The sequence below is a fragment of the Macadamia integrifolia genome, chromosome 12 (assembly GCF_013358625.1).
Source record: "Macadamia integrifolia cultivar HAES 741 chromosome 12, SCU_Mint_v3, whole genome shotgun sequence".
Lineage (NCBI taxonomy): Eukaryota > Viridiplantae > Streptophyta > Magnoliopsida > Proteales > Proteaceae > Macadamia > Macadamia integrifolia.
Genome location: NC_056568.1, coordinates 7,591,207 through 7,603,582, shown reverse-complemented (window position 1 = coordinate 7,603,582; position 12,376 = coordinate 7,591,207). Strand labels below are relative to the sequence as shown.

Genomic DNA, 12,376 nt, shown 5'->3' with positions numbered 1-12,376 from the left:
GCATGGGAAATTTTTTATGCAAAATAATATCAAAGATTCTGGCTATGCGATTATCGTGTGTTCTTCCAAAAATTATCTCTGAGGAGCAAGGGGCCTTCCAGAAAGGGAAGATCATTCATTCCAACATATCACTTGCCTCGGAGCTGGCAAACATGATGTTTGCATCCACAAGAGGTGGAGGTATGGGTTTAAAAATTGATATCCAGAAGGCGTTCGACACCATCTCTTGGAATTTTATTTTTCAGGTTCTGAGGAGATTTGGATTTTCTGAAAAATGGATCTCTTGGATCCATCAGATCCTTGTTTCTGCCAGAATCTCAGTTCTGTTTAATGGTGGCCCTGTTGGATTCTTTGGTGTGGAGAAGGGTCTGAGACAAGGAGATCCAATCTCGCCTATGCTGTTTATCATTGCTGAAGAGGTTCTTTGTAGAGGCTTATCTGAGCTCCTAGCCAATAACAACATTAAAGCTCTATCAGGTCCGCGTGGGGCGATTATCCCTACACATATTCTTTTTGCTGATGATGTTTTTATCTTTTCTAATGCTTCCATCAGGTATGTTAAAAATCTCAATAATTTTCTCGCTAAATATCAAAGCTTCTCTGGCCAGAAAATAAATTTAGACAAAAGCAAGCTTTTCTTGGGATCTGTTCCTGCCTCTAGGAAGCAAGCCATTGCAGAAGAGCTTGGTATCTCCATTTGTAACTTCCCCACCCGCTATTTGGGGGTCGAGATCTTTAAGGGAAGGCTGAAAAAGGAGTCGCTAATCCCCATTCTGGATAAAGTCAAAGGGCGTCTAGCTGGATGGAAAGGGAAGATTTTGTCCATGGCTGGACGAGTGGAATTGGTCCGCTCAGTGATCTTGGGAATGATGAACCATAGTTCAGCTGTATATTGGTGGCCTTCATCCCTTATTGCAATAATGGAGAGGTGGATGAGAAATTTTATCTGGACAGGTGAGATTGATACTGCAAAAAAAAATCAGTCAGATGGGATCTTTGTTGCAGGCCTAAGGATGAAGGTGGTTTGGGACTGAGAAGGCTCAGAGACATAAACAAAGCCATGCTCTGTAATATGGTCTGGAGGGTCAAGCATGAGAATTCCTTAGCATGCAAATTCTTAAGGGCGAGATTTTTGAGGGGTGATGGTTCCTTCAAAAAGTCCTATAAGCCTTCATCGATTTGGCCAGGCTTTAGGAAGATGTGGGACTTCATGACCACCAAAGAAGCCTGGATGATTGGAAATGGGGACAGCATAAATTTCTGGTCAGATAAATGGTTGGGCGGCAAATCCATCCTAGAGCTAGTTGGCCTGGAGGGAGAGTCGAGTCTTCTCTGCAAGGGAAAGGTCAGTGACTTCATTGACAATTTTAAATGGAAATTGCCAAATGTTATCTCCCCTTTGCTGCATGATATTTTTGAGAAAATTCGAACCATTAAAATTCCATCTTATCCCTGTGAAGATATGTGCCTGTGGAGTCTATCATCTGATGGGATTTTCAATTCTAATTCTGCCTGGGAAGATATTAGGATTCGTCACCCGAAAGTGCCATTTTTCTCTTTGATTTGGGGTAAAAAGATGCAACCCAGGGTGTCTATCTTTGGTTGGAGAATGGTGCACGACAAGCTTCCTACAGATGACGCTATTCAAAAGAGGGGCATAGTCCTTGTCTCTAAATGCAGCTTATGTGGAATGGAGGCTGAGACATCGTCTCATATTTTCCTTCAATGCTCCTACTCCGAAGAAATATGGCTCTTTTTTTGTGGATGCTTCAATGTGCAATGGCAGCCTGCTGGAACCATGGCGGATTTCCTCACATGGTGGAGAAGAAAACAGAAATCAGTTTGCTTCAAAGAGGCATGGATCATGGGGTTACTAACAGTGGCTGATCACATTTGGCGCGAAAGAAATATAAGAAGGCATGATGGCAAGGAACGACCGGCAAGATACCTGAAGCAGATGATTCTAGAGGATATTCAGTTTGCTAAGCCAAGCACTAAAGGTGAAGTCAAGACAATGTCCGATCTCATTTGCTGCAGGAAGCTTGGTATTCCGATTCAGCGATCTCCACCAAAAGCAATCTTAGAGGTTTTCTGGTGTAGACCCGAGGCAAATTGGATTAAACTGAATTTTGATGGAAGCTCAAGGGGGAACCCAGGTCGTGCAGGTGCAGGAGGAATTTTTCGTGATCACAGGGGAGGCGTTCTTGGATCCTACAAAATTTTTATGGGTGTCTCGGGAGTCTTCGAAGCTGAAATCGAAGGCCTAATGGTGGGGCTGATGCGTGCTAGGGAGATGGGCTTTCCACGTCTGTGGGTAGAGACGGATTCTAGTGCTGTTGCAATCTCTATCCAGCAAAATAAAATTCCATGGTTTGCGTTACAGAGATGGATATTCCTCCAGCCATATTTGGAGAGTATAACATGGAAAATAACTCACAACTTCAGAGAAGCGAACTCAATTGCCGACTACCTGGCTAGAGATGCGGCGAAGACAGGGATATCAGCCATAAATGTTGACTTTCCTGCCAACATTAAGGATTTCATCAGAAGAGATGCTGATGGCAGACCAAACTATAGATTTGATTAGTGGGATTCTCTTTCCCCTGCTGATGGCAATGCCGAAGGTGGGGGTCAGGGAATCGATTTTAATTTTGATCCACTCTATTTTCTCAGTTTGATGTAGCTCTGTAATTTCTTCCTTTTTTCTTCCTTTTTAATATAATGACTTTCTAGCGAAAAAAAAAAAAAAAAGAATATACCTGTGGTAAAATAAAGGTTTGAAAATCGAGGTGCGACCATGGAAGAGTTTCGACTTCTTTCCAACACGTCCAACCCCTCAACATACATCGGAGGCTGGAAGGACCCCGGCATCACCCTTAGATTCTTTTCAGTCTTCTGTTGTCCATTGGGTTGGTTGGGGTATTGGAGAGGATCCTGATGCGCACAACAGTGGCTGGAGACTGGAGTAGCATACAATGCATGTTCATGGTGATGTGTGCCAAATTTTCAATAGACAAAGTGATAATTGACTGGATTAGACTTGAAATTTTGACACATGGCTAAGGCATGTATTAGCTATCCAATGGTCAAAATTCCACATCATCATTCCATATAGCACAATATGATAGGCTGCCTTGATAAGCTTATTCAGGTCAATCTGTTCAAATGAGTTTTAATTGTAAAAGAAAAGCAAACTCACACCGCCAATGTGCAGATTCTTATGCACGCCTTCTCACATCCTACTCATAGCCCCACATCTTCTCTCCTCATTAAGCTCCCACACTATTAGATGATTTGTCACTCTCCCATCCTATTGGTGCAAAACTAATATATATATATATATATATATATTGTTAAAGATTAGCGCACAGAATTTTATTAAAAAAAGAATGATTGCAATATAGATGAGATACAAAGAAGAAAAGAAATTCAGATTGTAATGCACCCTTGGCATGACCATCAACAAATTAGCAACCTAAATCGAACAAACAAAGAAACTATTAAACTAAAAATTTAGTTGAATTTGTATTTCAGACAATCTTGAGCATCTCAACCAATGTTCTCCAAAGTAAATTGATGGGGCATGGACCATGTCCTCGTGTTCTTGTTGTTGCCACATGTTTAACTAAATCATCAGCGATTGAGTTGGGTTCACAATAGCTATGAGAGGTTCTCCAGGAAATTTGATCTAAATAGCTTTATAAAAAACACCATCTTTGATGGAAATACCATGGAATGTGACCTTTCATAATAGATAGAATCATGGACTGAGAGTCCCATTCCACTCAAATGGATTCCAAATTCAAACTCATAGCCATCTTGATCCCTTCAAAACCTATATGATGTCGAATGAAATCCTCTCCCAAATTATAAATGCGAATAAAAATAATGTTATGGTCATGGTTTTAAGTATCTCCGATACCGATACGATATCCTCCGATACGTATCTTAAATTTAGCCTGTCGATACGATACACACCGATACGATACATGAAATTTTTAAAATCCTTTCGTATCGTTATATATCCTACAATACATACCGATATGCATCAATACACCACCAATACACATCGATACAATATGCCTCGATACGACTTTATGAAAAATATAAAATTGAGGTAAAATGTTCGTTTCGGTATATATTGGTACGTATCGGTGAGTATCGGTATGTATATCGACATGTATCGGTGAGTATCGGTATGTACCGATATAGTGCATTACGGTCATATAATGGCGAAGATGGGTAATTTTTCAGAAAAACACGATTTTTTGAAGGGTTTTTGTTCCAAAGTTGCTGTCAACCATATTTCTCTCTAACTAAAGTGGAAATCAAGGTTGAGAACAATGATTTTACATTTATGGGACAACTACAAACCTTGAATTCTTAGTACGATACCCTCAATTTAGTGTTTATGCATAATACATGTTATCAATAGCTTTTTTTAACAAATTCTTTATGCAAAAGTGTTTAAAAAAATGTTTCCTATCCATTTATGTGTCTATCTTTAGCGTATCTTAGTGTATCTCCGATACGATACGATACCCTCCGATACGTATCTTAATTTTGGCCGACCGATACTACAACCGATACCGATACTTTAATCCTTGGACTTATGGTATGATTGTTACTTGTGAGTATTACTATAATGAACAACCATCTTGTAAGGGTGTGAATTTTGAACCATAAATGAAACCGAAACCATTCTTAATTGACAGGTTAAACCAAACCGAATCAAGTTGAAAAAATTCTTTTTGTTTTGTTTTTGGAAAGTAAAATTTCATTTGATTCGATTTGGTTTTGGTTTTGACCATAACTCTATCAGATTAAATCAAACTGAACTGTATGAAGTGAACCCCGTATAAACTCAAACATAACCGAATCTAGCCTTATTAGATCCTACAATCACACATCTTTGTTGGGTTATGTGAAATTACCTACTATGGGTTTTTCTATTGAGCCGTGTAAAAAGAACTGAAAGATAGCAGATTTGACCCTGTGAGATTGTTTACTCACGAGGTTAATTTTCTTCTTAATTTTAATTTATTTGTTTCAGCATATTATTCCATTTGAATCAAATTTGAATACAAAAACGGATAAAACTGAAAATTTGGATCGCTTTCAGTTTGAGGTGATGAAAATTATTCAACTTCAATTCAATTTCAATTTGTAAATATTATATCCTAAACTGAACCGAAATCAAATCAGAACCGAATCGATTGACACCTTTTTACTTTCTTGTAGGCCAAGTTTTGGATCTTCTGATAATTTCTTTCTTGATACTAGTGGCAAGGTGTCGAACCAAACCAAAACATTTTTTGAAATTGAACCACTAAATTTATGGTCTCAAACTGTGTAAAAAACAAACGTTTATTAAAATCGAATTGAAACATTTAATAAATGTATTATTTTAAAAATGAAATCATTTATTAAATGGTTCGATTTTGAACTGTTAAACTGATGGTTTCAAACTATGTAAAAACCGTTGAATCGAAAATGAATTTAATTGTTTGATAAATCATTTAGGCTATGTTTGGTTGTAAGGGGAATTAAAGGAAAGGGAAGTGAAATTTTCATACTTAAAAAAAGAAATATATATAATCATTATCTATGTGACTTTAACATTAATTTCAAATCATTTCGTATTTAGCTATAAAATTTCATTTTACTTTTCATCCAATACCTTTTGCTATATAATATGTAAAATAAAAATTACATGTAAAGTATATTATTACTAAATATGGTTAACAAAATTAAGTAGTTTATACAATTATATGGGATAATAATTATAAACATTTCTTTTTAAAGTATGAAAATTTCACATCCCTACCCTTTTAAATTCCCTTTCCAACCAAACAAGCCTTAAGCACCGAAACTGTTTGACTACCATTGCTTAGCTTAGACAACTTTTTCCCGTAGTCCTTTCGACTGTGCTGATTTGAGCTCAGATGAGTTAGGCATTGGTTGGGATTTCCTAGCTCAAGATTGAGGCAGCCCGCCCAAGTTATAACCCATTTGCTTAATAACGTATAGCCTCGCAACAGACAACATTGATCACATTTCCACAGATACGAGTGTACGTATGACATTATGACCCAACGATTGGTTGGAGGCTTGAAGCCTCTTCTACTATTTTAACTGTCAATGAGAAAATCTCCCACTTGGTCGATGTAACCAGATCAGATATGGATCGAATTCAGATCGGGTGTGTTTTGATTCAGATATTTTTTGATCGGATATGGATACCCCTAAATGAATACGTATGTGGATCGAATTCGGATTTTTAACTATCCATTTACTCTCTGACTTGTGTAATCTGGACCTTCCTCCATCCAATGAATATAATTTGTGCCTAATCCATCTTTCTAGGTTGTTTTAACTCTTTTCCTCATTCTCTAGTTAGAACATGTTTAAGCTTAAAAAACCCTCAAAATCATTAATTGATTATTTAATCAGATCAGATAATTGTTTTTTCATATTATTTGGATTTTAATCTGGATGCCCTTATTCGGATACAGATACCCCTCAACAAATATGAATGTGGATTTGAATTCGAATTCAGATTTCGTATATCCATTTACATCTTGATGCTCCTAAAACAGTTGCTGATTTTATAGATCCCACTACACGCACTAGGAAGGTTAACATGGTTGAATATTGGTAGCCAGATAAGGTTGCTCTTTCCATATTGGTAATACCTATTCCCTTATTTGAGTTGGATGATTCTTACATTTGGTATCCTACTGCAAAGGGTAAGTTCACAGTCTCTTCAACTTATAGACTATCTCTTCCAAAAAGAAAGAAGAAATATTAACCCAATTTGGCAAAGGCTATATGGTATATATCTTCAGCCCCCAAGATCAAACTTTTCTTATGGAAACTATGACATGATCGACAGAGTTCCTTACTCAAGACTTCTCTCAAGTAGGGGCCTTTATACATCTCCGATAGGTTAATTTTGCATTTCTTATGGTATTACTTCTACGCATATTTTCCTATATTGTCAATTCTCAGCTCAAGTATGGAGAGAGGCTGGATTTTCAAGAATATTCTAGTCAATGACAAATATTCATGACTGGTTGTGCAATGTCCTTGCCTCTCGGGTGAGTCGTCAGCTCCAAGATGGGGTGTGTGCTTTAGCCCCCTAATGACAGGATCTTTCGACATGCCATCCCTAGCATCAGTTTATTATAACAGTACTTTTCATTTGGCTAGAGAGTATTTTCACCTGAATCGTTGTTTTTCGCCAGCACATCATTCTATTCATATGAAGCGGTCTCCTATTATAGGTGTGCCCTAATTTCCCTTGTGTGACTGACTACAGATGAATACAAGGGAGTGATAGTAAATTCTCTCTCTTTTTTTAAGCTAGGGTTATGACATAACCAAGTTAAAATGAGCGAAACTTATTCACTTTTTTTTTTTTTTTTAAATTTTTTTTTTTTTTAAGATAGGGTTATGACATAACCAGGTTAAAATGAACGAAACTTGGCTGCTACTACTATAACCAAGTTAAAATGAACGAAACTTGGCTGCAACCCTTGGTATCAATCAGGGGAATGGAATCTTAGGCGTACGAGTAAAAAATTCGTCTTAAATGGGTATTTTCAAATCAAAAGAAACTCGGCTGCTGCCTGGGTTGCAGTTACTGGTACCAGCTAGGGGAATAGAATCTTATGGGTAGGGCTGAAAAAAATTCATTCAAGGTTGGTATTTTCAAGTCTGCCCCTGAGATTCCATTCCCTTGGCTGTTACCATGGGGTTGCAGCTACTTGGTTTTTCCAAGGGAATAGAATCTTAGAGGTAGGGATGAAAAAATTCATTCAAGATTGGTATTTTCAAGCCTGACCCTGTGATTCCATTCCCTTGGCTATTACCATGCGGTTGCAACTAAGTAACTGCAACCCAGGCAAGAGCAAAAAATTTTCCTTTCAAACCTACCCTTGGAATTCCATTCCCTTGGCTATCACCTCGGCTACCCTTGTAGTCGTTCGAAATTTTTTCTAGTTAAAATATACAGTAAATCAATGACCAAGAAGATAGCACGTACTATCATTTATTATGGCATTATTATTAGGTGTGAACATCTCCATGGAGCTATAATGCGTCCATATGTACAGGAATAGATAAGTCCTACATGCAAGCTATGGTAAGTGCTCGTGGAGACAAAGCCTTCCTATAAGTACTAGAAGCAAGCTAAAGCTAAAGCAGGAACAGTGGTGTTATGATCCCTTCTTTTACTAAGGGTGAATCCACACAACATGATCCTGAGGAAGGAAGTGACAGACTGGAGTAGTAGTCCCTGGCTTAATCTTCATTACTTGGAAGGCCAGGTGCTTAGGGTTCCACTTGGATGTGTCAGTGTGACAAATAGCAATGGCGTTTGCTTTTGTTCCATCACTACCAACTAATGGAACATTATATACCCTTGTGCTGAGTGTTGGATGGCAGTAGAACACAGCATACACATAAGGCTCGCCATGACATACAACAGCCTTGTCACTTGCAATCTTCTTTACACCTCTTGTGATGGTGTATTGTTGTTTCTGGTTCTCTTCCTTATCCACCACCGTCGACATGACCTGAACATTGGTCGTCCCAAGCTTTGCAGTGCTAAAGTCTTATCATGGACTCCAATGAAGTAGCACAGTGCTTGTCCTCCGCTGAATTCTCACACACTTGGATTGTGTTCTTCATGACCTGGGCTTCCTTTGATCCGGGCACGATCGAGAATCGTTCTAAGATGTTTGAGCACTTTTTAATGGAGAAGGGTATGGTCTCAGCTTCCTTGGGTGGCAAGAAGGTGGCTCCGGGAGTTGCCTTCGTGAAGTGTAAGTTTTTAGTAGTGCCTTGATGCAAGTCCTTCTCTTGGAAGAAGAAGAGAGCCACGTTATCCTCAGAGGCAGCGTAGTAGTAGGGAGAGTAAAAAGGATGATACGGCTTTTGCTTTGGGCCTGTGTGTATAGATGCTCCTCCCTTTCCGACGCCTAAATTGGTTCCGCCGTCGGGCTTACCGGTGCTCACATCTACATTAGAAGAAGGTGAAGATGGGTAGTGTTAAGAAACCAAATGGTTAAGTGATTCCCAACTCTCAAATACAAATAGTTGAGCATCCAATGGCTGGGGTGCATAGCCGGGCTCCCCTAACAGTTGGATGTTCACTACATCTTACCGCTCGATGCAGACAATTGACTCCCATTATATTACTATATCTTAACTAAGATTTGAAGACAGAAAAGAACCAGATGGTAAAAGATCTCGGATTGATTTTGGCATCTGTGTGTTTGGCAATATTGATTGCCAGTAATCATCCGAAGGTAAAGTTGCATTGGTCACTGCAAGAGGGAGTTGCATGCAATAAGTTTAAATCAACTCATAAGCGAAATATTATAACAAGCCAACAAAATAATGCATTGTGAGATGTGTTAGATCAAACACCACGAAATACGAAAATAGATCCTCACGACACAGAGATTTAACGAGGTTCACACATCAGGGTGGCGTGCTACGTCCTCAGGCGAAGAAGATGTTTCACTATGCAGAAGAGATATTACACCCAAGCAACGACGAGAAAACTCGCCTTGAAACCCTAGCTCAAAAACCCCTAAAATACAATGACTTTCTCAACAGACAACAATACATTATATATACTCCAAGTCGCAGGTCAACCCATCGGGTCATTGTCGATTCGGTCGAACCATATGAGATCAGTGATGGGCTCCGAGCTTGGGCCTATTGGCCCAACCCCTCTGCTTCCATCACAGATCTTAGAAAACTTCCCATTTGGGTCGCCACCAAAATATGTCGGAGCAGGTCAATCTTCAAAATGGGTCAAGAATTCAAGACAAACTTAATAAGATACAATCAAATTCATTAGAATAAACATAATTATAAGAGTTCTTACAGAAAGAAAACCAATAATAGGCAAGAGATGGAGATCCATTGAAGAATGAAAACACCACAAGAAAGCTTAAGGATAGTTTAGAGGAGAGAGCATGGAAAGCTAAGCATACATTGGGAAGAAGGGTGAGTGAGATGGAATTTATAAGATTTTGAGATAGCAAGTAGAGACAACCTACATAATATGGATCGATCTGTTGGTGTACGATGTATTGTATTCCATCACATTTTAATCCAGGGAGTATTGGTGCAGGCACCTCGACAAATAGGATGATGAATTTTTTATTTGAGGGCAATTTTGTACTTTATGGGTTAGGGTTTTTTGCTATATGTTTATAGCGATGGTTTCTTTCTCTGTAATGCAAGCAATACTGAGAGGTGTGAGGACGAGTGTTGTAACCCTATTCTCCATTGATAGTGAACCAGGATCTCATCTCGTTGAAGACATAGACAATCTTGTCGAATCTTATAAACTTGTGTGTATTGGTTGTTCTTGTTTTCCTATTATCTTCTGCATCGTTTTAGAATTACGTTTCTACACGATCTACATGGAAGAATAGATAAATGCTTTCAATTATCATAGGCTTTCATCATTGAATGTGATAGTGCCAACATAAGAGGTGGGGGAAATGAATTTTGAAAACTAGTGACATTATTGATATGAGAAAGGAAAAGGACGAAGAATAACACTAAGGCCTAATTTGTTTGGAGGGTTGGGATAATTGTAGGGTCTTTTCATAAAAGGATAATTAGAAGGTTCTATGTAAAATTCTAAAAAGGCGGGCGTTTGAATTGGATCTCATTTTGGATAGGATAAGAAATATGAATGATTGTATTATGTGGGTCCAAAACTTTATTGACTTGAGAGCAGATTGGAAAGAATCTTACCACTGTTTTGGATATTTGTAGCATCAATAGTGATCAATGTGTTGGCCGTTCTGCCAAGCATGAAGCAAAATATCAGAACCTACAAACCGATCCACAATTGGTAAATGGTAGAACGCCAGACAGAAGTGATCAAGGTTTAAAACTTGGAATCTGATGGATTTATTTCCATTTTTTTTTTCCTAATTGATGTTCTAGAATATATTACCCTTATATCTTATCAGCGAATCTTTATGGGATCAGTTAGAATTGGGATTGATCTTGGTTTATACCGATCTGATTTAGTGATTCAAATTGATCCGATTTGATTTTTAAAACTATGGAAGTGATGGGTGTGATATTTATTTTATTAATCATATGTGCCCTCCCTTTTCTTTAATCCCTCATCCACCCGGATTGCACTAATCCCATCCCATCATCTTTCAACAAAAATGGTGGTTCTATATGTACTATTTGAAAGATGTCATATGGTTTATCACCTATTGATGCCACGAGGTAAACGTTGTTGCTGATCATTCAAACTACCAAAGTATGTGGCAACAACTCTTTCTCCTCCTTGGAATCTTTTTCCAAATTTTACATCCTAAAATGTAAGCTGTGATGCTCAAATGAGACTCAGATACAAATTCCCAAAATCTATTTCATCAGTTTAGTTTCCTTTTGAATGAAATGCTATTCTGTTGATGGTCCAGCCAACCAAAGAAATCCCAAAACCAAAACATTCAGAAGTTAGAATCTCTCTCTCTCTCTCTCTCTCTCTCTCTCTCTCTCTCTCTCTCTCTCTGTGGAACGGCAAGATGTAATCTTTTTATTCAACGGAAACACGTCTGGTTCTCATTCATGTTACACCGCTATCAGGGATTACAAAATCAGATGGAACTACTAGAACGTTTTAGGTCTTGAAAATCTTCAATCCAGTAAAGAAGACAAGAAAAAGGGCGATTAGATTAAAGATCGTGAAAATATTCAAAACTTCGATTCTTAATGTGAGATTTTTCGAAGGCAATTATGTCTGGGCTTAGGCTCCTATATCTGGGCATATGTGTTAAATAGTGATGGTTTATGAACCGAAAATGGAGTTGGATCTCAAAAACTTTTTAACGACAAATGTTCTACTGATATTTTTGGTAAGTTGGCTTTTAGTTTAGTTATTCACCATATCTAATAGGAGAAGAATAAAAGGGCAAATGGTGTAAAAACCTAGCTCGAACCGATTGAAATCAAACCACTGAGGTATGATAGGCCGACTGAAAACCGGAGCAAGACGAATCCACAGATAATCAAATCAAAAATTGAACCCAACTGGATAGAAAAAAAAATGGTGATTATGAGGTTATAAATAATTGAATTGATTATCTAGTTTTTATAATATTAGTGAGAATATTTTTTTTTTTTTGTAAAGAGAATTGTTATAAATGAATGAAATAGAGTAATTAATTTGTAAATTATAATAATGCTTCCATTGATCTCCTTGTTCACTATATAAAATAAGTTAGATAGTTAAATGAATGATTTGATAGTAGGATTCATTTTGTAATTTCAATATTAGTTATCATTTTGGTAATTAGTTATCCATTGGTTTCAATATTAGTTT

At 37.8% G+C, this 12,376-nt stretch overlaps 1 pseudogene; it reads right to left on the bottom strand.

The window, feature by feature from the left end:
• Window positions 1–8,082: 8,082 nt before the first annotated feature.
• LOC122057991 lies at window positions 8,083–9,054 on the bottom strand (annotated as a pseudogene).
• Window positions 9,055–12,376: the final 3,322 nt, after the last annotated feature.